This window comes from Manis javanica, chromosome X, assembly GCF_040802235.1.
Source record: "Manis javanica isolate MJ-LG chromosome X, MJ_LKY, whole genome shotgun sequence".
Classification (NCBI taxonomy): domain Eukaryota; kingdom Metazoa; phylum Chordata; class Mammalia; order Pholidota; family Manidae; genus Manis; species Manis javanica.
The window spans coordinates 104,031,923-104,058,187 of record NC_133174.1 but is presented as its reverse complement, the minus strand read 5'-3'; positions in this window follow the sequence as shown (position 1 = coordinate 104,058,187).

Sequence of the window (26,265 nt, the reverse complement as noted above, 5' to 3'; positions counted from 1 at the left end):
TAAGCCATACACAAAAGGACAAATGTATAATCACAGTTATCTGAGGCACCAAGAGTAGTGGGGTAATGGCGGTTGTTAGGTACTGGGCAGGGATGAGGAGGGATTGAAGAAGAATTGGAAGTTTTTGTTTCATGGATAGAGTTTACAGTTGGGAAGATGAAAAACTGGAGATGGATGGTGGTGATGGCTGCACAACAATATGAATGTACTTAATGTCACTTAATTGATCTGTACTGCTAAAAATGGTTAAAATGGTAAAATTTGTTATATATTTTACAATTAAAAGAAACTAAGGTAAATTGCACATACATTGTAATGCCAGGATTTTTAAATTGCAGTTCAATGAATTTTGTCAAGTGTAATTCACCCATGTAAACAGCAACCCAATCAAAAGATACAAAATTTTCTTTACTCCCGAAAATTACTTTCTTTCCCATCTCAGGCAATTTTCACCCCCACATAAGCAGCCATTTTCCTTAATTCTATCATCTTATATTAGTTTTCACTGTTTTTGAGCTCCATATAATGAGTAATATAGTACATAGTATTTTTATGACTGTTTTCTTTTGCTCACCAAATTATTGTAAAATTAATACAGATTGCTGTGTTTGTCAGTGTATCGTTTTTGCAATTAAACCATAACAGTTAATTGTGTGAATATGACAATTTGTATGTTAGCTTTTTGTTTATGAACATTTGTGTTATTTCAATTTGGGGCTATTATGAATAAAGCTATTACAAAATTCCTATAAACATTTCTGTAGACAAATACTATCCTTCCTGTTGGATAAATTCCTAGGAATGGAATTACTTGGTCAGAGAGTAGATATGTTTAATACAATAATAAACCACCAGTTTTGCAAAGTCAGTTTACCATTTTGCACAATAAAGTATATGAGTTCCAGTCACTCCATACCTTGGCCAACATTTGAAGTTTTTGCTCATTAATTTTAGCCTTTCTAGTGGATGGGTAGTCATATCCCATTGTGGTTTTAACTGCATTTCTATGATAAATAAAGATATAATAGCCCACTTTGTGTGCTTAATGGTCATTTATATAGCTTCTTTGGTGCATTGACTGCTCAAAATTTTTGTCCATTCGAATCAGGTTGTCTTTTTTTTCAGATTGTCTTCTTATAGCTAAGTTTTAAGACTTTATTATATATTCTAAATGAAATGTATTGAAAGCTCTTCTATTGCCCTACCTCCCCCTATATAAATATATATATATATATGCATTAAATATGTATAGTTTGATTTCTCATTTTCTTAATGAGAACTTTAAAATTTTAAGTCTGATCTATATTTTCATGATTTTTATGGATAATATGCCTCCTAGTGCATCTCTGGATACACAGAACTGCACTGGATCTGTCAGACCAAAGTTCGCTGACCTGTCTTTGGGGTCACTGACAGCAATGTCTCCTAGTGCGTCCCTGGACTGGCAGAACTGCTCATAGACTATGGCTGGGAGGGACTGGAGTTGAATATAGGGCCACATCAGTATCTCCAAGAGGTGCTTATGGGAGTGTCTTTCAGTGGGTTCCTGTGCTGGCAGAATTGATAACGAAAATGTGGCTGAGAGCAGCCAGAGCCCAGTTACAGTACTATTTCAAAATCTACGGTCAGCCCAAGTTCAGAGGGCTTGCCTCCAAGGCCTCCTGGACTGCAGCCAAGAAAGACCACTTCAGGGTCCACAGCCAGGATTGAGGACTGAGGTCTGTGGGCTTGGTACTTGAGGCACAATCAGGTGTCACTCCTTCTGGTTCCTCTGGGGTATGGAAGCTAGATAAGGCCAAACTGGGGAGAGGGTATGCTACAGGTGAGTCCACAGGAGTATGGAGCTATTTCTGGGTCTGAAGCCAAGACCATGGCTGACAAGTTAGCCACCCAGTGTGGGCCTACCTTCTTAAAATGGCCATCCTTGCTCTTGGTATCCACTAGAGTTTCACAGTCTCCTACGTGGATCCCAAAGCTCCTGCAAAGGCACTTTTATACATGGATGACTGACAATATTGTTGCTAGAGGGAGGATATGAAGAGGAAACATCTATTCTTCTATCTGGCTCTCAAATTCCCTCAATCTCAATCTCACTAGACATGTGTCCTCAGACAGTGAGATTTACAGGTGTTTCTTAGCTTCTCTTGCCTCCTCCTCTGGTAAAACAGGAAGTTAGAGTGGGCTAGAGTTTGGGAAATACCTTTTCCCCAAGTTAGCAAAGAGTCTCAGGCAGTCTTTTTCTCTAGATCGTAGGCTTTTGTTATGGAGAAGGCTCTGGGCATATTTTACAAGAATTACTCTTCCTCTTGCCCTACCAGAGACATGAAGGGATCTTTCTTGACTCTTCTCTGTGAGAACATGATGGTGTCCTTGTACTTAAGACCCACAAATTTTGGAGAGTCTGCCTAAAACTGTGGCCCCACAGTTATCACTCTCATATTAGTCCACAGTCAGTCTCCAGCAGTTTGTCAAAAGTACTATTTTAAACGTTCCTGCCATTTGATGAGTTCAGTGTCTTCTGCTCCAAGTCAACAGATCTTGGCTATGACTCTCTGGATTCACCTACCTTTCTAGGTTTCAGGATGGATGTTTGCCATGCAACTTCAGTTCTATGAGTCTGAAAAAAGTCATTTTTCTGTTACGTCAGCCGCTTGTAATTAGACAAGAATGAGGACTTCTAAGCTCTTCACATGTTAGAAGTGAAACTAGAAGTTCACTTTACTCATTTTTTAAATTTGCCTTTTCAACACTGTAAACATATTTTTAAGTGTTTTATTTACTTGATTATTGCTTTTATCATGCTTTGATTTTGTGGCAATTTTGAATTTGTAAATACGTGGTTTTCATCAAATTTGGGAAATCTGTAGCCACTAATTCCTCATTTACTTTTTCTGTTCCATTCTCTCAGTCTTCTCCTTCTGGGATTCTAATTATACACATTAAACTATTTTTTATCGTCTTAGAATCAGTAAGTTTGTTATTTTTTAATCTTTTCTTCTGTCTGTTCTTTAGACAATTTCTATTGATCTAGCTTCAGGATCACAAACCCTTTCTTCTCTCAACCCCAACATACTGTCAATCCCAGGCAGTGAGTTTTTCATTAAAGATATAGTACTTTTCATTTCTACAATTTCTATTTGATTCTTTTATATGTTTTTTCTGAGATTATTCATCTGTTATCAATTATAACCATTTTCCTTTGAATTCTTAAACATATTTATGATAGTTACTCTACTGCAATTGTCTATTAAGTCCAACTCATTCCAGAATCTTTCTAATGATATTTTTCTTCTTGAGGGTAAGGGGGCATCCAGGTGTCAGACTTGGCTGCTAGGGATGAGGTAAGGCAATAATAGGAGCCCAGGCTGGCTAGCAGGAATTGTTCATTTTTTCCCACATCTCATATCTAGAAATTTTGATATTCTTATGGTTATGAATGATATTTTTTAGGAAGTTTGGATCTTGCCATCTTCCACTAAAGGCTATTGAACTTGGTTTGGGCAGGAAATGAAATTACCCTCAGCTATTTATATCCTGTAAATCTTGGCTTTATTTTTCATTAGGATGAGGCTATTTTAGTTTTATCCATAGTCTTAGAGAATTGCCTTTTTTTATTGAAGTATAGTTGATACCCAATATTATATTGGTTTCAAGTATACAACATAATGGTTCAAAAGTTATCTACATTATTAAATACTCACACCACTTAATGTTGTTACTATTCTGTCAACATAGAAAGATGTTCCAGAACTACAGTCTATATTCTCTATGCTGTACTTTCATCCCCATGACTAATTTATGATTGAGATTTTGTGCCTCTTTATCCCCTTCACCTAGTTCACCCACTCACCCCAACCCTTCCCCCTTGGTAACCACCACTCACTTCTCAGTGTCTATGAGTCTACTGCTATTTTGTTCCTTGTATTTTGCTTTGTTTTCATATTCCACAAATAAGTGAAATCATATGATATTTGTCTTTCTCCACCTGGCTTATTTCACTGAGCATAATACCCTTTAGCTCCATCCATGTTACTGCAAATGGTAGGATTTGTTTTCTTCTTATGGCTGAATAATATTCCACTCTGTGTATGTACCACATCTTCTTTATCCATTCATCTGCTGATGGACACTTTAGTTGCTTCCATATCTTAGCTATTGTAAAAAATGCTGCAATAAACATAGAGGTACATATGTCTTCTCAAATCAGACATTTTGTTTTCTTCAGATAAATTCCTAGGAGTGGAATTCCTGGGTCATATGGTACTTCTATTTTTAGTTTTTTGAGGAACCTCCATACTGCATCCCATAGTAGCTGTACCAATTTACAGGGAATTGCCCTTTTTAAGGGTATGATACTTACTATTAAAGAATGGTCATTCTGGATTCTCACTTAAATGTCCAAGATGTTCACTGAGGCCTTTGTTCCCTGCTACTCTGTCTGGGCTGGAAATCCAGCATCACCAAGGTCTCTCTACATTGTGCAACCTCTTATCTTTCCATTCAGCTCTCAGTTTTTCACTCTTAGGCCTTGCCAAGTGTTGACCTATTCATGGTCAGCCTAGCCCTTGGTCAGGGATCAGTGCTAAACCCCCAGATAGACTTTTGCATCTGTACCATTTTCTGCTATAGTTTCCTGTTTCAGTAATCTGCAAGCAAATTTCAACATCTTCAGCAACCGTTAACTTTTATCCTAGCATCCTCAATTTAGCAAGACCACTGTTCCAAGTGGGCTCCACTTCCCTGAGCCATATTTGGGAAAGTGTCCCAATAAGGAATGAAAAGTGGACCTGGGCCTCACTTTGCTAGACTCTATTATCTCAAGGAATGTAGTCTCATTCTACCTGATAGATAATGCCCCAAAAGAGTTGCCTCATATATTTTCAATTGTATAGCTGTTTACAGAAGGTTGGCAAGTCTGACAACAGTTATTCTATAATAGTCAGAAGTTTATGTGTGATTCACTTTCTTTGAATAAGAACTCTTAGATATTATGATAGCTGATATATTTGGTCTTATGAGGGGTAGCAAAAGATACAGTAGATAATAGTGTAGGCTTTACATTATTACTGTATGGCCTTAAGTCCTGACTCAGGGATTTACCGCTGATGTGAAATGACTCACACACTATATTTTTGGTACCTCATTTTAAAAATAGGATTAATAATGTTACCAATTTCACATGAATGTTATTAATATAAAATGAGTTAAACTACAAAAGTGCTTAGGACAATGATTAGTATATATTGAACACTTAATACTTACTAGCTTTCTTGTGTTGGCTTTCTATGTATGTTTTAAGTGGGAGATAGATGCCTAAATTATCTGCCTTCGTAGGGGTCTAAGGTAGCTATTCCATCTCTCTTTAATTATGTGGATCACCTTCCTTCTTCCAGACCCCAATGGCTCTGATATTAAGGGTCCATCTGCAGCCTATATTGGGAAACTCAGTATTTTAGAGGTCTGATTTTTGCCTCTATGAAATAATTTCTCAACTCTGTTTGATTTCATAGCTAATCCATTCCTATCAGACATTATATATATAATTTTTTACACTTCTGTTTTCATTTCAAAGGGATCTTGGGAGAGGAAGAGAAGCAAATATATACATTCAGTCAGCTATCTTCAACAGGAAATTTCTCCATTATTTTTATATTTGAATATTTATGTATACATGTGTATCACATAAACAAATATACACAGGATAATTGGGGTGACCTATTCTGGTCTTGCTAAAAGAGAAAAGAATATGTGGATATTTCAGCCCTATATGGGTCTATAGTCCTCTTTCTTTTATCTTTAAACAATATCTTCTGAAGTCATGTTTACCACCTATTTCTATATGGAATACATTTTAATCCTAAAGTATTTTACAGTCCCCTTTAGTAATAATGGTATAACTAAAAAGTCTAAACTGAGTTCCTTAGGGTTTATGCAAGTTTGGTATTGACTATATAGTCAGAAAACACAGTTCTAAGAAATAGCCTTGTCATCAGAATAGTGAAACACATAAATATATTTGAGAAGCTTTCTAGTATTACTAAATAATATTGTGTTTCAAAGCATGCCAAGGATTTACAAGAAGAAAATACTATAACTGGATGACATACCCTGGGACGAACATTTACAAATTGGAGGTGAAGTTTCCATATAAAGAATAATTCTTACCATTCCTCCTGATAATTCCTCTATTGCTTATATTGTGGTAAGGTTGCATGTTTTGGTTTGGTTGTATATGAAGGGAATATTAGATAGGAACTTGAAATGATATACCAGTGTGAATAAACACTTATTTTCTAAGATTAGAAAAAGTTTGGTTCTTCAATTTGACAGTCAGACATGATGTGGCCTATAAGTATACAGACTGAACTATATCTTTAATATAAGGGATTTGATTTCTGGTTTAGGTGGTGATAACATTTGTAATACATTTCACAACTTTTAATATTGTGAATATTTAAATAATTCCTATTTTAAATAGTTCTTACAAATAAATTAGAGAAAGTTTAAATAGCTCTTACAAATAAGAAAAATCCAATAAAAATGGACAAGGTATATAAATGTAAAAGTTGCAGAAAAACAAACACAGAAGCCCAGTAAATTTTAAAAGTTCATATTCAAATAGTTAAACAATGCAAACTAGGTTGACAGCAAGAAATTAATTGGCCAATCAAATTAGCAAACTTTAAAAAGAATAATATGATAATACTTAAGGTTTTCATAGGGTCATGAAAGAAACATTTATACAAACTGTTGGAGTAAACATTTTCATAAACTTTCTGAAAAGCAAGATATATATTTACCTCAGTTATTAAATGCCATTTTCATTTGGTCCAGCAATTTCACATCTGCACATTTATCCTAAGGAAATAATTAAGGATGCATGGAGTTTAGCTATGAGCGTAATTAATTTGATAATGCCTGTGGAATAGGTAACATCTTACTTGTCTAAATGTAGCAGCTTGAATAAACACATTAAGGTACCTACAATTTTTTCTTTAGAAAATTGTGGTAAAGTTATGCAATGAGATTTTACACAGAAATTAAAAATTGATCATGGAAATATATTTTGACAATATGGACAGTATTTCATGATATATATTTAGTAAAAAGTTGACCTCAAATAAGTATACCCAGTATCACAGAAATATTTTTGAACAAGTACACATACACACTATATTTTCTTCTTTTGACCAACATGCTCTGAATTTTCTACAGTAAACATATATTACCTTTGCATTTTAAAAAAGCAAAATTTAGGTTTTTAATGTGAAAAATACTAGAGTATACACTAAGATGAAATAAAAGTTGAATAAATGATAAACAATGTTTCTGGATACTGAAGTCTATGTCTTATGAAATATAATTTATCTCCAAGTCATTTTTTGAATTTAATAAATTAAAATAAGAATATTAAGAGGACTAATTTTGGCATTTAATAAATTGACTCTAAAGTACACATAGAATTAATAGACAAATGAGTCAATTTTAAAAATTAAAATAAAATACTGAATGGACAGTTGAACTGAGATATATAAACCATAATACAATGTGACAACACTTAAAATCATGTATTGCTCTAGTGATAATAGATTTTAAAGTATATGTAACAGAATATAAATTCTTAAGAATGATTCAATATGTGTATATCTAATATATCATCAGCATACTATTGCCAGTGGAGAAAAATTATTTTTAAAAATTGTGTTTGGAGAGAAAAAAAAATGTTGAAATGTTGAACTCTATCACACCATAACTGTATACCCACATAATAATCCAAATGTAGAGAAGAAAACTATTAAAATGTTAGAAGAAATACAGGTGATTATAAAACCTTGGTGTGAGGAAAGCATTTCTACCCACAAAGAGAAGTCATAAAGGAAATTGTTGATACCTTTGACTATAGAAAAGTGAAAATTTGGCAATACAAAATGGCAAGCCAGGATAAAAATTTGCAAATCAATAAGAAACATAAAACTCTTATGGAAATGACATAAGCACATTTTAGGCAAATCACAGTCAAACAAATACAAACGTTCAATGAACATGGGAAAAATCTTCAACCACACAAGAGAATATAGGAATGGGAATTAAAACAGTGACGTCCCATTTCTCATCTATCCCCTGTTGTTGAAAGGGAATGATAATGCACAAACTAGTAGTCTGTTGATGGGAGTGTTAACTGCCAAAAATCTCCTAGAGGGCAAATGTGTAGCACCTTAAAATGCACATAGCTTTTGATTAAGTGCATATCATCTAAGATTATATCCTAAGGAACTTAAGATGTATCCCATTGCCAAGATTTATGTATTAAGATATTATGTGATACTATTTATGATAATGAAAAATCATGGAAAAACAAATATAGATCATAGATTAACTAAATTATACAATGTCCTTAGAATAAAATACTACATAGACACTAAGCCATACACTTGTAGAAGTAAATTCCATGACTTGGAATACATTCATTGATACCACAATAATTTGGAAAAAGTTACAAAATAAAATCCATAATATGATCCCAATTATAACAGAAGTCACATAAATTTAGGAAATGTTAGAGGGATTATATTCCTCAAAATATCAACAGCAGTTGCCTCTGCTCCAAAAACACAGGGGTGTTTTAAACTTCTCTCTTAGTATTTTTGGTTTTCTAAATTTCCTGCTATGAGTCAATGTTACTTAAGAAACCTAAAATGTTAAAATTTCAGAGAAAGCTATTTCAAGAAATGCTTCTCTATTGTAAATAATGCAGCAATAAACAGGGGTGTATATATCTTTTTAGATCAGAGATTTTGTTTTCTTTGGGTAAATTCCTAGAAGTGGAGTTACTGGGTCATATGATATTTCTATTTTTAATTTTTTGAGGCGCCTCCATACTGCTTTACATAGTGATTTCACCAATTTACATTCTCAGCAATACTGTAGGAGGGTTCCTCTTTCTCCACATCCCTGCCAACACGTTAAAAGAGATATCACCTATTATGAGGTGATATCTCTATGTAGTTCTGATCTGCATTTCCCTGATGATCAGTGATGTGGGGCATCTTCTCATGTGCCTGTTGGCCATTTGTATGTCTTTATGAGAAAAATGTCTTACTCAGGTCCTCTGCCCATTTTTTAACCAAGTAATTTGTTTTTGTTTTCTGTTGTTGAGGTGAATGAGTTCTTCATATATTTTGGAATGCTAACCCCTTATCAGATATATCATTTATGAATATGGAAGCAACCAAAGTGCCCATCAGTAGATGAATGGATAAAGAAGATATGGTACAATATACACAGTGGAATATTATTCAGCCATAAAAAGAAAAGAAATCCTCCCAGTTGCAACAACATGGATGGTCTAGAAGGTATTATGTTCAGTGAAATAAGCCAGGTGGAGAAACACAAATACCATGTGATTTCATTTATTTGTAGAATATAAAAACAAAGCAAAACAAAAGGAAGAAAACAGGAGTAGACTCATAAACACTGAGAAGTGACTGTGGTTACCATGGGGGAGGAGTTGGGGGTGGGTGGGTGAAACAGGTGAAGGGGATAAAGAGGCACAAAATCTCAATCATAATATAAACTAGTCACAGGGATGAAAGTTCAGCATAGAGAATATAGGCAATAATTGTGTAACATCTTTCTACTTTGACAGTAACTACACTAGTTAGTGTGAGGGTTTAATAATGTAGATAACCATTGAATCACTGTTGTATACTTGAAACCAATATGATATTATATATCAACTATACTTCAATAAATATATTTTTTAAAAATGCTTCCCTGTAATTACCAACCCTTTAAAATGTTTAGGAGAAGCCTATATGAAAAATATTTTTTCCAACTGGACAAAGACTTCTAATGAATTACTAGCCCAAAGCAAATCGAAGTTTCTTAATATCCTGCTAAGGTAACCAAGCAATCCTTTTAGACTGCATGTCTTCTGAGAAATTAACTGCAATCTTATGATTATGTGGAAGAATCAACAAAAGTCTACCAAGTAGAGTTTTCCATTTGCTTCACACAATCTGACCTGTACCTTTTCAGTGCAGTTGATTAATTTGATTCAGTTCTGGTATTTTATGGAAAAATTCCATTTTACACTTTGAGAAAATTAGCCAAGTTCATATGAGGTGGTTTTATTGAGTATAATAATTTTTAAAAAATAATGGTATTAGCTATTATTTACTCTCCCTTAAAGAGTGTGCACTTCTAGCTCCACCCAACCATTTACATTGTTTTCCTATTATCCACTTTCCTGGATAATTGAAATCAGTGCAATGGCAGTTACAGGTAAATGTTAACACTGTGCAAAACAGACCACTGTACATGAGGACCAGACTGTGACCTTTGCATACACAGCCCAAAGGAAGCCAGTCATTGTGGTAACAAATATGTTGTGGTAAATTGAATCCGCATATTTAAATTGAAGTAATACTGTGAATGAACATTCTGAAGGTTGATGTCACTTGTGCTTTTCTGAGACATCAAGTATTAGGCATTAAATTCTGCTGAGCAAGGTTGTAGGATGGTTACTCAACTTTGGAGAGCAGTGGAGATCATCAACTGCAGCTCTACACCATGGTCATGCTTACTAGAGTTTATAAAACACAGACTGATAATTTTAAAAAGAAACTGCTTGCTATGAAATGATAGGGGATTATTTTAATGTCTCATAGATATAAATCTCACTGCAAAAATAAAAGTACATGTGTTGTAAATAGTAATGAAGTATGCCAAACCCAACAATATCTAGCTACATATTAAAGGATGTAAGACAAGCCATCAGGTAGGGGGTAAGAATTTTGAAATCTAAACAAACTTGAACAGAGTAATGAATAGAAAATCTGTTTAATCTCCTAAAATTTATCTTTTCATTTTCTGTTACTCCATCTTCCTCAAATTTATTTCCAGGGAAAAGAATGCACATATACTATGACAAAGATATTAACTTCAATTTTCATTTTAAATTAACTTTAGAAAAATTCAATATTAGTTTAACTTTATGAAAGGCGGCCTCATGCTTGACTTGGTACATTCATTTCAATGAGATCTGTTGGAGGTATTAAGTTTCAAAGTAAGCACAACAATAATGGTCCCTTTTAATTAACTGAAATACAAAAGGTGGCCAAATCTGATCAAGAATCTGGAAAATGTCACTATCATGATGCCAACAGATGAGATAGACATATATATATATGTGTGTGTGTGTGTGTGTGTGTGTGTGTGTGTGTGTGTGTGTGTGTGTATCTCATATATGTATGTATGTCTTATACAAATCTAGGCATGTATATATATATACACACAGCATTTTCATTATCACTGCTTTTTAAAATTTCTATAATTTGTATTTCTCTATCTATCCAATAATTGTTTAACAGATACTTTTAAAATTTCTCATTAGAAGGTTATTTTCCCTGATTTGGTTATTCAGTCATTAATCTTCCAATTCTATTTCAGTGTGGTCATAGAACATATCAATGTTTGAAGCTTGTGCCCTCCCTTCTAGCTAGGCTTTGTCTCCTAAGCGCTGCATTAATACAGGTAATCTCAGTATGCCTTTCAGCACCTTTTGGCATACTTCCCCAATAACTCTCAGGAAGTCCAAAAGGCAGCAAAATCCCATGGTGAAAATTCACCATATCAAAGTCTCCTCGGGTTTCAAAAATGTTGGCCCATACATCTACCAAAAAATTGTTTCATCGTTCCTCATCATAAGATGCACATAATCAGTGAGTGACCTCAGGATGGTAATCATCAGCTCCATCAGAAAGGCTCCTCTCTCTTTAATTCAATATTTAGGATGGTTTATCTTATTATTCTTAAAGTGCTTTTTACTCTTGGCTTTTCTGATATCATATCCAAATGGTTTTCTTCCTCTGTATCTTGGCACTATTTTCTAATAGCCATTATAGGCTCATTTTCTGCCCCTTATTTAAATGCTTTAACTATAGGACTTGTCTTTTTGTTCTAATTTCAAGAAATATGTATTAAATGCCTTCTATATGCTAAACACTATTATAGTGCTGAGGAGAAACAGTAATTAAAATAAACAAAAACTCCACTTTCAAGGAGCTTAAAGTCTTACATTTTTCTCTATGACACACTCTAGTAACACCCAATTCTGTATCTTTAATCACTACCTATATACAGATAATTCCAATATATACATTTCCATCACAGACATCTCTGAGAAGTACAATCAAGTGGTGAAATGCGGATGAAAAAGAGTCCCCTGCAGACACTCAAGAGAAGAGCATTCCATACAGACAGCAGAATATGCCACCGCCTGAGGCAACAAATAACTGATGTGTCTGTTGAGCATCCCAACATGAGGTAGGAGAGGAAGGTAAGGGCTAGCTCATGCAGACCATTTAAGTCACAATAAAGAGTTATATTTTTATTCTAAATGCAAATAACTTTATTTCATTTTCTATTCTAGTGACAATACCATATTGTTTTAGTTAGTTTTTCCATATTATACATTTAGAGTTGATTAGGAAGGTCCTTTTTCATTAATCTTTTAAAATATCTATTCTATTATTACAACTTCAGAATAATTTTTCAATATAAAATAATCCATCATTACAGAATGATGAAAAATAATAAGTATATTTGCAGGAGGACTTGCCTTATTCCTTATTTCAATGTGATTAGAATTTCAACAGATACACTATGCAGGCTGTTAGTTGGAGATACATATTCATTAATATATTAAGGAGGATTTCTTTATCTCGTTTTCTAAGATGCTTTTCTCTATCAGGAATAAATGTTGACTGACATCAACTACATTTTCTGCACTATAGAGATAAAGGCAACATCTGTCATTTGACCTATTTCTGTCATGATTTTTATTAATAGATTCTTTACCTAGAATCATTGTCAATTTCCTGTAATAAACCGTATTGGTTATGGTACATTAATCTTTTGCCCTATAATGCTAGATAGACTCCCTTATCTAATATTTTATTTAGGATTTTTGCATCTAAATTTATAATTCATTTTGGGCAGCAATATTTTGTACTATTGCTGAGACTTGTTTACATTAGTATGGATATGAACCTTATCACTCTTCAGTATCCATTGAGATGACCATAGGTATGTATGGCTTTCAAAATATAATCACTTTGCCGAACAGTTTTTTTTCCAAATGTCTTGTTGTTGTTTATTCTCTTTTCCTTTCCTCTGAAATTATCTTCTTATAGTTTGCTTTGTTTTCTATTTTTTGGTCTTTTGTCACTTTCCTCTATTGTTTGAGACAGAGTTTTACTCTTGTCACAGGACTGAAATGATTTTTTGACATTCTTATTTATTTTCTTAGTCAATGTGGATGATAATGCTATTATTATAGTATGGTTCCCCTGCAGTGCTTCCTTATTTCAGCCATTGTCATGTACATCTGATCTTGTTTTACTCTAATGATTTTTGGCCTCTTTTTTGAAAAGACCATTCTTCCTTGTGGTCTATTGAGGACACCAAATATATTCTTTAGGAATTTCTTCACAATTATTTAATAGGCCATTTAGCTTTGAAATCTATATGCTTCCTTTGAAGTTGTAGGTTTATGTTCCAATTCTCTTTTCTGTATCTCCCCTATAAACCTGAGTTGTTTATAGTGATAGTTATGGTTGTTTATGTTTTTATTCTCTATTTTTCCTTGAATGAAATAAAGCCACATCTGGACTCATTTGAAAGTCCATAGGACTGCCTTCCACTTATTTGATTTATAGATACATTAGTCTCTAAAATCAACTTTGGAGGCAAGATGATGTGCATAGTTTCCACCTGAAGCTCACTTCCAGCAGTTACCACTTTCTACAGTTCTTGTGTTTGGAAGTAGGATAATTTTCTCACTTTGCCTGGTTTCCTGGCACACAGACCAATGGATTACACTTCTGCCAGGACCCTTCTCCCTCTCTTTTGCCTTCTCATCCCTACCTGACTCTTCCCACACGGAACTTTATTTCTAAGAACCATATCCATTTGTTCCCACTACATTTTTACTATTTCTGTTACAGTATAAATATTATATTTATATATTATAGTATATATTTTTATTTATTTTATTTTTTAAATTTTATATTATTGTTATTGCCATTTCTGAATGTTTTTAATGTGTAAAAATAGCTGCTTGCAGCTTTCTGGTTTCTTCCTCTCCTTTTAGAGAAAAGTTGTTTTATCAAATGAAACCTAGAAAGCTCAACAGACAAAACCTGAAGGCTTTTTCTTAATCTATTTCCATACACTTTTAGACAATGGAAATTCCTTCCAGAATCTACCATTAGGTCAGTGTTAGTTCTCAACAGTGGCATGAGATTTAATATTAACCTAAGCCTACATGTGGTACTTTGGCAGGAACCTGGGAAAGTCTAAATGTCTAAATCAGAGGCTACAAATCAGGCATTATTTTAAGCTAGAAATTATTTTGGGCACTTCTACTAATGGCTTATTTTATTATACCTGATTTAATCCACAGTTCCTAATAGATAGAAATAGGCATGCTCTATTTCCTTTTCTTTTTCTCCTCCAATTTTATTAAGGAATAATTGACAAATATAATTGTATATATTTAAAGTATACAATGTGATGATTTGATATACATATACATTGTGGAATGATCACCAAGATCAAGAAAATTAATACATCCATCACTTCACAAAGTTAACTCATTTTTGTGTGTGTGATAAAATGCTTAAGATCTAATTGCCAAGTAAATGCAAATCAAAACCACAGTGAGATATCACTTTACATCTGTTGGGATGGCTATTATAAAAAAGGCAAGAAGTAACAAGTGCTGGCAAGGATATGGAGAAAAGGGAACTCTCGTGCACTGCTAATGGAAATGTAAATTGGCACTGCCTCTATGGAAAACAGTATGGAGGGTCCTCAAAAAAAAAAAATAGAACTACCATGTGATCCAGTAATCTGACTTCTTGGTATAACTGAAGGAAATGAAATCAGCATCTATAAGAGATATCTATATCCCTAAGTTCATTGCAGCATTATTTGCAAAGGCAAGATAGGGAAACACCTAAATGCTCTTCAATGGATGAATGGATAAAGAAAATGTGGTAGATAGACACAACAGACTATTATTCATTCAGAAAGGAAGGAAATCCTGTCATTTGTAATAACATGGATGAACCTGGGGGGCATTATGCTTAGTAAAATAAGCCAGATAGAAAAAGAAAAATACTATATGATGTAACTTATATGTGGAATCTAAAAGGAAATAAAAGGGTCAATTTCATAGAAACAGAACATAATGGAAGTTGCTAGTGGCTAAGAAGAGGGGGAAATGAGGAGATGTAGGTCAGAGGGTATAAACTTTCAGTTAGAAGATGAATAATTTCTGCATATTTAATGCATAGCATGGTGACTATGGTTAATAATCCGGTATTATATCCTTGAAATTTGCTAAGGCATGGTCTGTTAAAGCTCAAGGTTTCCCATGTATGAATCTACTTCAATTTTTATTTACCACTGTCCTCAGTGCCTCCAGTTCCTTTCATCCTTAAGTTTTCCCAGGGTTTTTAAAAAGGGATTAGTTTCTATTAAAAGTACTTTTAACCAAAGTCCATTAAAATTATTAAAGAAAGCAAAGTACACTTTTTTAAAAATTATCTGATAGAGAAATGAAGCCCTGGTTCACAAATAGTCCATTGCCTAAAAGTAATACCTAATCCCCTATTTTAGGTTTTTAGTGGAAAGCTCAATATATTAGAGTACCTAGCATAACAAAAATAACACAATATTTGGTAACTTATTTTGAATGGGAAACTAAAGTTTATAGTCTCCATATGATTTATATTTAGAGCAACTGATTTCTATTATTGTAGACCCATTATCAATCTTAAACAATATCAAGCAAAACTTAAAAAGACAGCGAACAACACATGTGATGTGTTAAATGACTTGCAAGTGTTTTTCATTTTACTGTTAAAAAATTGAAAAATTTATTTGCATTTAGAATTTTTTCAAATATAGGTAGCTATGTAAAGTATAAAAGGAATGTTATATAATGCACATAAATTAAAATCAAAATCAACTCCTTATTATATAGCTATTTAACAAAAGCTTAATTTTAAAAAGCCAATCCAAACCTCATTCCTGATGTCATTTCTAAATACTTTGAGCAAGAGAGAATTTATGTTCCATATCCACACTAATAATTTTAATAGCCACAAATATAAAAAGAAAGACTAGGATAATACACAGAAGAAGAAAGCCATCATACACTTATTTTACTCCTCCAAAACTGAAACTCATATAAGGGAAAAAACAAAACTAATAAAGGTATCACAACTATCCCTTAATAGGCCTGAGAGAAATTAATTCTAAACTAATGGGATAGAAATTTGGCTGTGCAATCTCAGGCCCTTTAAGTCTTAAGGAATTGCACAGTTTTACTTCATAGGTGCCCATTTTTAATGTCACAGTAGTCTGTTAAAAAAATAACTAAGGAGGGCATATCATTTTAGCAGACTCTGTTGTGTGCCAGTTCAGTTTCTCTAATATGTGACTTGGTGACGTTGGAACAGCTGCCAATCAGTTTTACATCCCACTACTTCCTGCTCTGCATTCCTGAAAACCAAGCGAGAAACCTTTCAGATACAGGCACCACTTTTCCATCAGTTGGGTCGTTGCCTCCATCTGAGATTTCTGAAAAATGGTAAAAGCTTTAGGGAATTCTCCCTTTGGCATCTGAGAGACTATGGAATTTTACTTGCAAAAGAGTTTTCAAAGTCCTCGTTGTACTCCTACCAGTGTCCACCTCACCTTGGTTAGCCCTGAAATCCATTTGTTCAGGAAATATACATCTGACTCAGTGGCATCTGCCAACCAAGGGAAAGTTACCTTTGCCTAATATAAACCTAATCATTTTCTTTTAAACTGTTTTGTTGAAGCAATAGTAATGTTGAAGTATGATAACTATGGTTCTGAAAACCAAGGAGAGACAGCAGATAATAGTTACAGTGTTTCCCTGTGTGACAGAGAGACCTGGGCTCACATCCTTAAGTCAGTTGCTTACAAATCATGTGGCGTTGACAACTCTTATCCCTTACCTGGGTCTTATTTCCTCCTGTATAAGATCAGGGCAGCAGTACCTGCCTCAAACGAGAAGATGCTTCAATGAGATGGAACACTTGAAATGATCTGAGTCATAGTGGGCAATTAATAAAACTAGCAACTTTGCTTAATGACCACAACTCTGTGAGGAGTGGGATACAATTTCCTGGTAACAGGAAAAAGCCTAGAAACTAAACCACGATGGGTCAGTTTGGTTTTGGTGCTTTGCCTCCTTCCATGTTTCTTCTTTCAGCCTCGTCCAAGATCATGGAAACAATTTATTGATCATCATTTCTCATCTAGTGATTTTTATGTCAGCATAATGAACCCCTTCTACTTCTCAAGTGTTGGGTCTCAGTTCATGCACTTTCTGCTTCTTAGAACACACATCACCCAGTTCTTTACTCATCTTTTAAGTGTTTCTACAGTAAGTCCTCCATGAATTCCTAAATTAGGGTTTGATATCCTTTCTAATGTTCCTGTAGCACACATTTCCTCTATTGTAATATTAATCACTATTTTAATTGCCTGTTTACTTGTCCAGCTCTTGCCCTATAATGTAAATGCCATGAAAGCCAAGATCATATCTATATCATTCACTGTGGCTAGTACAGTAAATCCATAAATAGTAAGTGGCAGTTTCTATCTGGTCCATTTGTCAAAGGATTGTGAAAGGCACTCTGCTGTCTGCCAAGTTTATCTAGCTGAACTTGTTAAATTGGCAGATGTTTCCTTCCTGGTGCCCTCACTGTATCATGAGCAATTCATAAGATCCACTCATTTCTGTTTTTCAGATACATCACATACAAGTCAGGAGCATTATTAATAAGTCCTCCTTTCCCTTGGGTTTTGAAGAAATAGTCATGTTGAACTAAGTAGTCTGATAATGACAGTTTAAGAAGAGACCCCCCCAGAATAACAGAAAGAACACTGGATAGGGAGCCATAAATTCCAACTGCTGGTCCTCCCTCTGCAATCAATTAGCCATGTAATTGTAGGTATGTCATATTAGCTCTCTGAATCTGTTCCTTCATCCATGATCAACCATATCAGTTCTAATTACTTCACAGGGCTATTGAAACAGTCAAATGAAAAGAAATGGGCAAGTAGGTTGAAAATGCACAATTTTATAATGTGAAGACTGTTTGATGAAAGGACTAATTTAGAATTTAGAAACTTTACAATATAGGAAAAAATAAACATCATTATCTTCTGTAGAAAATTCCCACTGCATAAAACAATCCAATATTTAATAATATACTAACAGGTACTGGTGATGTTTGTTCAATTTTATAACTTATAATTCATTTATAAAATGGAATAACAATCTTCCTCCAACAAAGTTTTTTAATATATCACATTAGTATTATTCGTGTAAATAAAAATACATATGGAAACAACTTTAATGTATATTTTAAAGAGTGAATCTTTTAAAATTTCATAACAACACATATCCTCCAATATTTGAAAACATGAGCATTTAAACTCCAAGTTATTCACTAAATATACCATATGGTTTTCTGGTCTTTTAAATTAAAACACCTAGTTGAATACTTTTTTTAAAATACACCTTATCATTCTGTTCAAAACACACTTTACATGAGGAAGACTTGCAGAGACTTAAAAACTGACTTTTGCCCCTTGGTCAGAAAGTGGCAAACTCCCATGAGATGCTTTTCCATTCCTCAGACTTCCACTTTCCTTTTTACAAGGCTCCTTGAATTTAACCTCAGCTCCTTAAATTATCAGTACATATTTGATGTTCAAAATTGTAAAAAAACTCTCACCAGTGTCATTAAATTCCATGTGAAAATGGCCAGTTTTAATTCCTACCAGCATCTAACTACCTGACACAGGAATAAATTGGTATTTCTTAAAGCTGAGCTTTCCTAAATTTAATTTCATGCATCCTTGACACCAGCTCAAATAGCATACACATTCTAAATTAGGTATGAAATATGTACAAAAACTCCACATTTACTATTTCCTTCAAAGGTACACTACATCTCTAGCACCCAGATATTTTCAAGGAAGTCAAGCTCAAAAACATCCTCCAGATTTTTGCCCTTAAAATATATAACAATACACCTTGTGGAGGAAATTTAGCAGCACTCAGAGTTACTTAGTGAAAGGGTCTTCAAAAGTTCTTTGAGGGAATGAGTTAAGTTTTGAATAGAGCTGTCTAATTTTCACAGGCCTAATAGAAAATTGCCTCTAAGATGTGATGTGATGAGGAAAACCATGAGTAAAGGACCCTTAATATTTATATCTCCCAAACTGGACATAACATTTCTTGAGATGTCCATGTTACTCACTGCTTTGAGTTAGAATTACATATTGTTCTCATGACACTTGTCTCCTTACTATTCCTGTTCTAGTGATGGCAGTTTTCTCTGTTCTTTCTACTGTCATCATGTACATCATTTCAAACATGGCCTAGCATCCTCTTTTCTACCTTGTCTGAATAAGTACTATAAATTATTCAAGTTTCCTCTTCCTCTGTGATGATCCACAGATAAGGCAAGGAAAACCACCAGAAGGATAACTTAAAAGAGTTTGTCACGGTTTAGAAGATAAGAGTTACTATAATACATGGACATGACAAGTCTGTGACTGTAAAAGGTTGAGAACACAGCACGCCACTTTGGAATTAGAGATGACTCAGGTATGATGGGCTATATATATGTATAATGTATGGTGGATTGGGATACCATGGGGTGGGCAGCGCTGGTAAAAGAAGGATTTGAAAAAGGACAAACTTCCTCAAATCCAGAGGTCTTCCCATGGATAAATAGATATGGTGAGGAGACTAATTGTGGAAATGGAGAGACCTAAGAAAAGAAGCTTCATCCAGACAAATGTTTATTCTTTATAGTTTCCACTTGCCCTCCAGATCAACATTCTTCCAAAAACACTGTCATGTGACAATATCCAGAATTTTTAGAAAATTCAGGTTGTGCTAGAGAAATGACATCATGGAAGAACAGTTTACCCAAAATGTAATTTTTCTGTGTCTTTGGCCAGATTAAATGGAAGGAACATGTTAAAACACAACAAATTATTGATTTGACCCTTTACCAAAGCAACCAATTTATTTACTTGAATATTTCAGTTTTCAGCTCGCTGTTTTGGTGTTCTGTCAGCGCACATGGACTGATTGCCTTATCAGAGTGATGTGTTCCATGACTGTGAACTCTCCCAAACTACTTCACTTTTAAGGAACCCATACCCTGGAAATAGTAACCAGAGCCAATGAAAACTAGATGCTATGTGACTGTGAAATTAAACAGAGTTTTTAAAAAATCCTAGAAATGTTAAATGTCAATGGTCATTTGACTATACATTTTTAAAAAGGATTTGCAAAATCTACATTTTATGGGAAAAAATAATGTAGGCAATTACATATTAAATATATTGATTTTCCTTGACAGTGGGTTAATAATAGTACACATGCTTAATTCTCTACACTTGAAATTCAGGGCAGTAAAATTTCAAAACACCACATACAACATCAAAATATTAATAAATGCTAATAGACCAATATTAAGGACATGAACAGACTAATTTACCGGTCCATAAGGTTTGTCTTAAATTGCATATAAAACTTTGGTTAATTCATTGCAAAGGAAGCCTCTTTGCTATTGATTTCCCTTCTTTATGTAGGGCTCGTTTAATTAAACTACAGTGACCGACTCTGCTAATCTGCTAGGGATGGATGGGTTTCCTGGGACATTAGACTCTCAGTGCTAAAACTGGGAACATCCCAAGGTAACCTCAAGCCAAAGGTTGCTCAGTTCCCGTGCTTTGACACCAACTCAAGGTTTTGACACAAATTTTTTTGTAACCACTTAATCATCCTCAGAGGATGAAATTATCATGATATATGGACCAAAATCTGATTCTACGGATAAATCCCCCATCATTATCTTCTAATACTTTCATACAAGAGACAAGAGATTTAATCACTGCTATGGCAAACAGGGCTCAATCAGTGGGTCAAGGTAGAACAACATTAGGTTTGATGTCAGACAAAGAAGTTTGAAACCTGACCTCTGCACTCACTAGCTGGGTGACACTGAACAAGCTAATTCAATTACACAAGCTTGAGTTTCTACATCTATAAAGGGTAATGGTATTACCTTATCTTGTCACATTGGTGCTTGTAAACACAAGGTAGCACATAGTAAAGTTTTAAAAATAATTTCATTTTCATCCATTTCATTGGGGGTAGCAAAATGGAAAGAGAAATAATGTAGTTTCTTCCTTCTCAGCAATTCAGTGATTATCTCAGAAGGTATAATCCCTACTAGTGGCAGTGGAACATATCAGTCAGAGTACTCCAGAGAAGGAGCAGGTATATGTAAGATAAGCTATAGTTTGGATGTGAAGTCAATTTGCTGGCACAATTCCTACTTCTTTCTGGGGAGATCATTCTATCTCTTGCAGCCTTCAGCTATTTTATTGGATAAGGCCCACCCATATTGTGAAGAATAATCTGCTTTACTCAAATTTTACTGATGTAAATGTTAATCCTATTTTTAAAATACCTTCACAGAAACATCTATAATAATGTTTGGCCAAATATCTGGGTTTTGTAGCCTAGCCATGTTGACATATAAAATTGACCATCATATGGAGAAAGCATAGTCCATGTTCCCTAGACTAAATCAATGGTGTTAATAGTTTTGTTTTATTTCCTTGCATTAGGCTTTGGGTATATTAGCATTCTTTGGCTGTACATAAAGGATATAAGGTTAATGAAAAACTGAGGTAATTAAGTATTGAAAATACTGGGGAAGCTCCAGAGCCTAAAGTGGAGCTCTAGACAGCTCAGAAACTGAGGCTAGTTCTTGCAGGAGAGGCGTGTGTCCTTTAAACAAATTTTTAAAAAGCTGTAAGAGCCCAGTATATTGACATAACTAGAGTCCATTCAAGAAATCTAGTAGTTAACCAACTAGAATTACGAATATGGAGGACTTAATATTAATTCAAAGAGAATATCAAAATAGATAATTAAATATGTGGTTATTAAAACCACAGGATAGCATCCAGAGTGTAGCACAATGGAGCTGTCTTGGCAAGGAGCCAATATCAAAGATTTAAAAAAAGTGATTAGACATATTTCCACAGTAGACCTCAAATGTGTTGCCTTTTTTATAGCCAACCTTGGAGCTCATCAGCTCAAATAGCAGATAAGGCATAGCTTCAAATTAGGGAAGTTAATAAGGTCAGCAAAAGGGATAAAAGGAGAGTCAAGATACTTATCACGTAGAAAAATGGGCACAAAAATTTAGAGCTAACAGTCTAAAAAGAGTCAGTGAAAAATAATATGGTAGTTCAAAATTGATAAAAACAGTATCTTTAAATTATATTCATATTTATTGTACACATCTGACATTGCACACATTGCACACATCTGACAAAATGCTTTTGTTATAACTGAGCTTCATCTTTCAGTAGAACCCATCATCATTCATAAGATAATGTGCATTAGATCAAATTATTCCAACTGAGCAAGCTGTTAAATGTCATTTCAGGTAATGAGATAAATGAAGGAAATTTGTAATAAGTGGAACAGTCTCTGAGGGACTTATTACACTCTGGAGAATTTTAATCTGCTTTCATGCTAAAGGTTAACAAACACTCAGATAGGTCCTACTTGTACTTGTCAGTTTAAAAAACATTCTTCTGGAAAAGAGTTCAAGGTGGTGGTATATTTGCTCCATCTCAGAGGGTACAGGGTGTCCTTTGTGGGAATGATAATTTCATCTCTATCAATCATCAAGAGCAAACATTTATTGAGCACTTTGTAGTTGTGGGTCAGTGGGCTAAGTGCTTGGAACAGAAAAAAGCAGAGGACACCATCCTTTTTCTATAAAAGAAAGTGTCTTTACAAGATAACTTGGAATATATTTTCTTCAGAATATAGGTTTCCAGTAAAATGTGGACTCTTTCCACTTGAATTAGATGTATTAGGGCCAGAAAAGACTGTATATTATTCCAAACAACTCAGATAAGTTAAAAGCTGGTTATTCAATACTTCTTACTATTCCACTGTTTTTCAGCAGCTACAATCCTACATCTACATCTACTTGACAGAAACTATAGGGGTTGTGGTCTGTAGAGTTTTCCAACATCATTTATGACAACAAATGTGTGGGGCTTTTTTCCCACACCAATGAGTTCTTCATTCTCCAGACATCAACTGGGTGTGCCATACAACTCTATTCAATTCTGAAAATCCAGAATAGGACCCACACATTTTGAGATCAGTCCAACAGGACTGCCCTAAATTCTGATGCCAGTTGTAAGTTGTACTTCTGACCCAGCAACTATAAATTTAGAGGGTCTCCATGACTCCATCCTCAGGTTCAATAATTTGGTAGAACAGCTCACAGAACTCAGGAAAGCATTTTGTTTACCATTATCTGTTATAATAAGAATGTTATAAAGGATACCAATGAAAACTCAGATGAAGAGGTACATAGGGTGAGATCTAGAAGGGTCCTGAGCATAAGAGCCTCTGTCACCATGGAGTTGGTGTACACCACCATCCAGGTACACGGATGTATTTATTAATTTGGAAGTCTTTTGAACCCCATCATTCAGGGATTTCTATAGAGGTTCCATTACATTAGCATGATTAATTAAATCACTGACCATTGATAATTGAACTCAACCTCTAGCCCTTTTCTCCTCCCTGGAAGTTCAGGGGTATGGGGTTGGGTGGAAAGTCTCAAACCTTTAATCACATGACTGGTTTCTCTGACAACCAAGTGACATCATAGTGGAGCTGCCTAAAGTGCCCCCCTTCAAAGAACTTATTAGCATAAATTCAGGAGTGGTTGAAAGGGGCTTGTTATGAATAATGAAAGACACTGCTATCACCTCTGTTATTCTGGTGATTCCAAGGGTTTTAGAAATTCTGTGTCAGGAACTGAAGACAAAATACCTACTTCGTATTGCATCACAGATGGTAAGGAAGGCTAGGGCAAAGATGAAAGATTCCTCAAACAATGACTTCTCAAAAAATATTATGCTTAATTAAATCCTCTATCTTTTCATGTTAGTCAAATGGTAGGCAAAATTTCTTAGAAACATAGTATATTGAAAACCTTACTACCCACTGATAGAATTGTTCATTCTCTGTTAGCTAACATATTTTTCTAGGATTTCCAAATTATCATGTTAACCTTCTGCATAATATGAAAATCATGAATGCAAACATCTTTAAAGTATCTGCAAAAACTGAGAAAATTCCATAAAATTGAAAGAAATCCTGCATTTTGTTACAGTAATGATAACTAATGTACAGCTTTTTGAAAGGGAGCTAATATACCCAAGTGAGTATGGTTCTTCATTGCTGATGATTGATAATTCACTAGTAAGAAATAAAATTCCTAAAAGAAAAAACTGTTAATTACAAATACTATATTCAACTAAATCATAATAGCCCATAACTGGAAACAACCCCAATGTCTTTCAAGAGGTAAATGGTTAAGTAATTGTGGTGCATCAATACAATGGAATAAGAAGAAACAAACTATGATATACACAATTTAGATGAACCTCAAGATAATTATGCTGAATGAAAAAAAATCTTAGAATAAATACATGTTGTATGATTCTATTTTATGAGATTTGTGAAATAACATAATTACAAAGATGAGAACAGTTTAGTGGTTGCAAGGGGTAAAGGATGGTATGTAGTTATGAAAGCATAGGTCTCTGTGGTAACAGTAAAATATGTATCTTGATTGTGATGGTAGTTACATGAACCTACACATATAAAATTGCATAGAGCTGTGTGCAGATCCACACACATTAGTGTGTGCATAATTAATGATATCTGGATAAACTCTGAGGATTGTACTAGTGTCAATTTCCTAATTTATTTCTTACTGATGAGTTATCAATTATCAGCAATGAAGAACCATACTCACTGGGTATATTAGCTCCTTTTTGATATTGGACTATGTGTAAGATATTAACATTGTGAGAAGCCAGGAAAATATGCACAGTAGTTCTCTGTATATTTCTTTGCTACTTCCCATGAATTTATAGTTATCTTGAAATAACATTTGTTTAAAGGCAAATATTCACACTGTAAGTTTAAATATTTAAAATAGAACTCTAAATTGTTCTCTATAGGTCTCCTGAAAATGTCAGATTCTTCCTGATGCCAATGAATCTATAGAATTTTATTCACATTTAAAGCAAAACAACATGATATCTTTCTCAAGTCTCATGAAAGAAGAAGTAGACCAAGTGATTATTGAAACTGGAGAAGTTTAATCAAAAGTATTGTACCTGCCACCTGCTTGATGATACTTGTTGGAATTTCTGCTCTTCCACTCTTAGGAGATCACCAGTCTTAAAGAGACAACTCTTTGAGCTATTTCATGGTATGGCATTAACAAGGAGAAATTTTTAACATTGTATCCAGGAGAGAGCAAGCTCTGAGCAAGCAGACTGGGCCAGAAACCTATAGCAACATTTAGATGGGTCAATGAGGTAACAATGTTGCATTCTTAGAAACCAGGGACTAACTAAAGACACTGAGAAGGCAGAAATGAGGGGCACCCCAAAGGGCTGATGAGAGAATGAAATATAAACTTATCTACTCAGCAATTTGGCCAAGAAACTGTTTTTGTACCCTCCACATACTTGCAGGCTTCAAGTTGCATACACTCAACTCACATATACAACAGAGATCACTCACATCTTTGAAGTGTTTAGAGAAAACCAGTAGCAAACAATTTGCTTTAGAAAACATTCAGCATGCTCAGTAGTGTGCTAGGTGTACCTGAATACAGACATGTACAAGACATAACTTTGGTCATGAAACTTACAGTGAAGTTGGAGACATAAGAAGGATTTTATACTGAAAAAGCCATCTAATACTACATATGCCTGATGATGTATACAGGACATTCTATAATAGTTTAGAAAACACGATGAATTGGGGAAGGTAAACACACTTTAAAGGGAATACGGGACTGGAGTAAACCCTTGGCTAATGGGCAGAATTCAGCTAATCAGGAGGGCTAGGAATAAGGCATTCTGGGCAATAGGAATGTTGGGTGCAAAGGTGTGGAGGTAAGACTTAGAAGAATCAGTTGGTGGAAGCTATTAAGAGATAGACTTAAGCTCAGTATAAGAAATACTTTTCTTATCAATTACTTGAAAAGATATATGGACCCT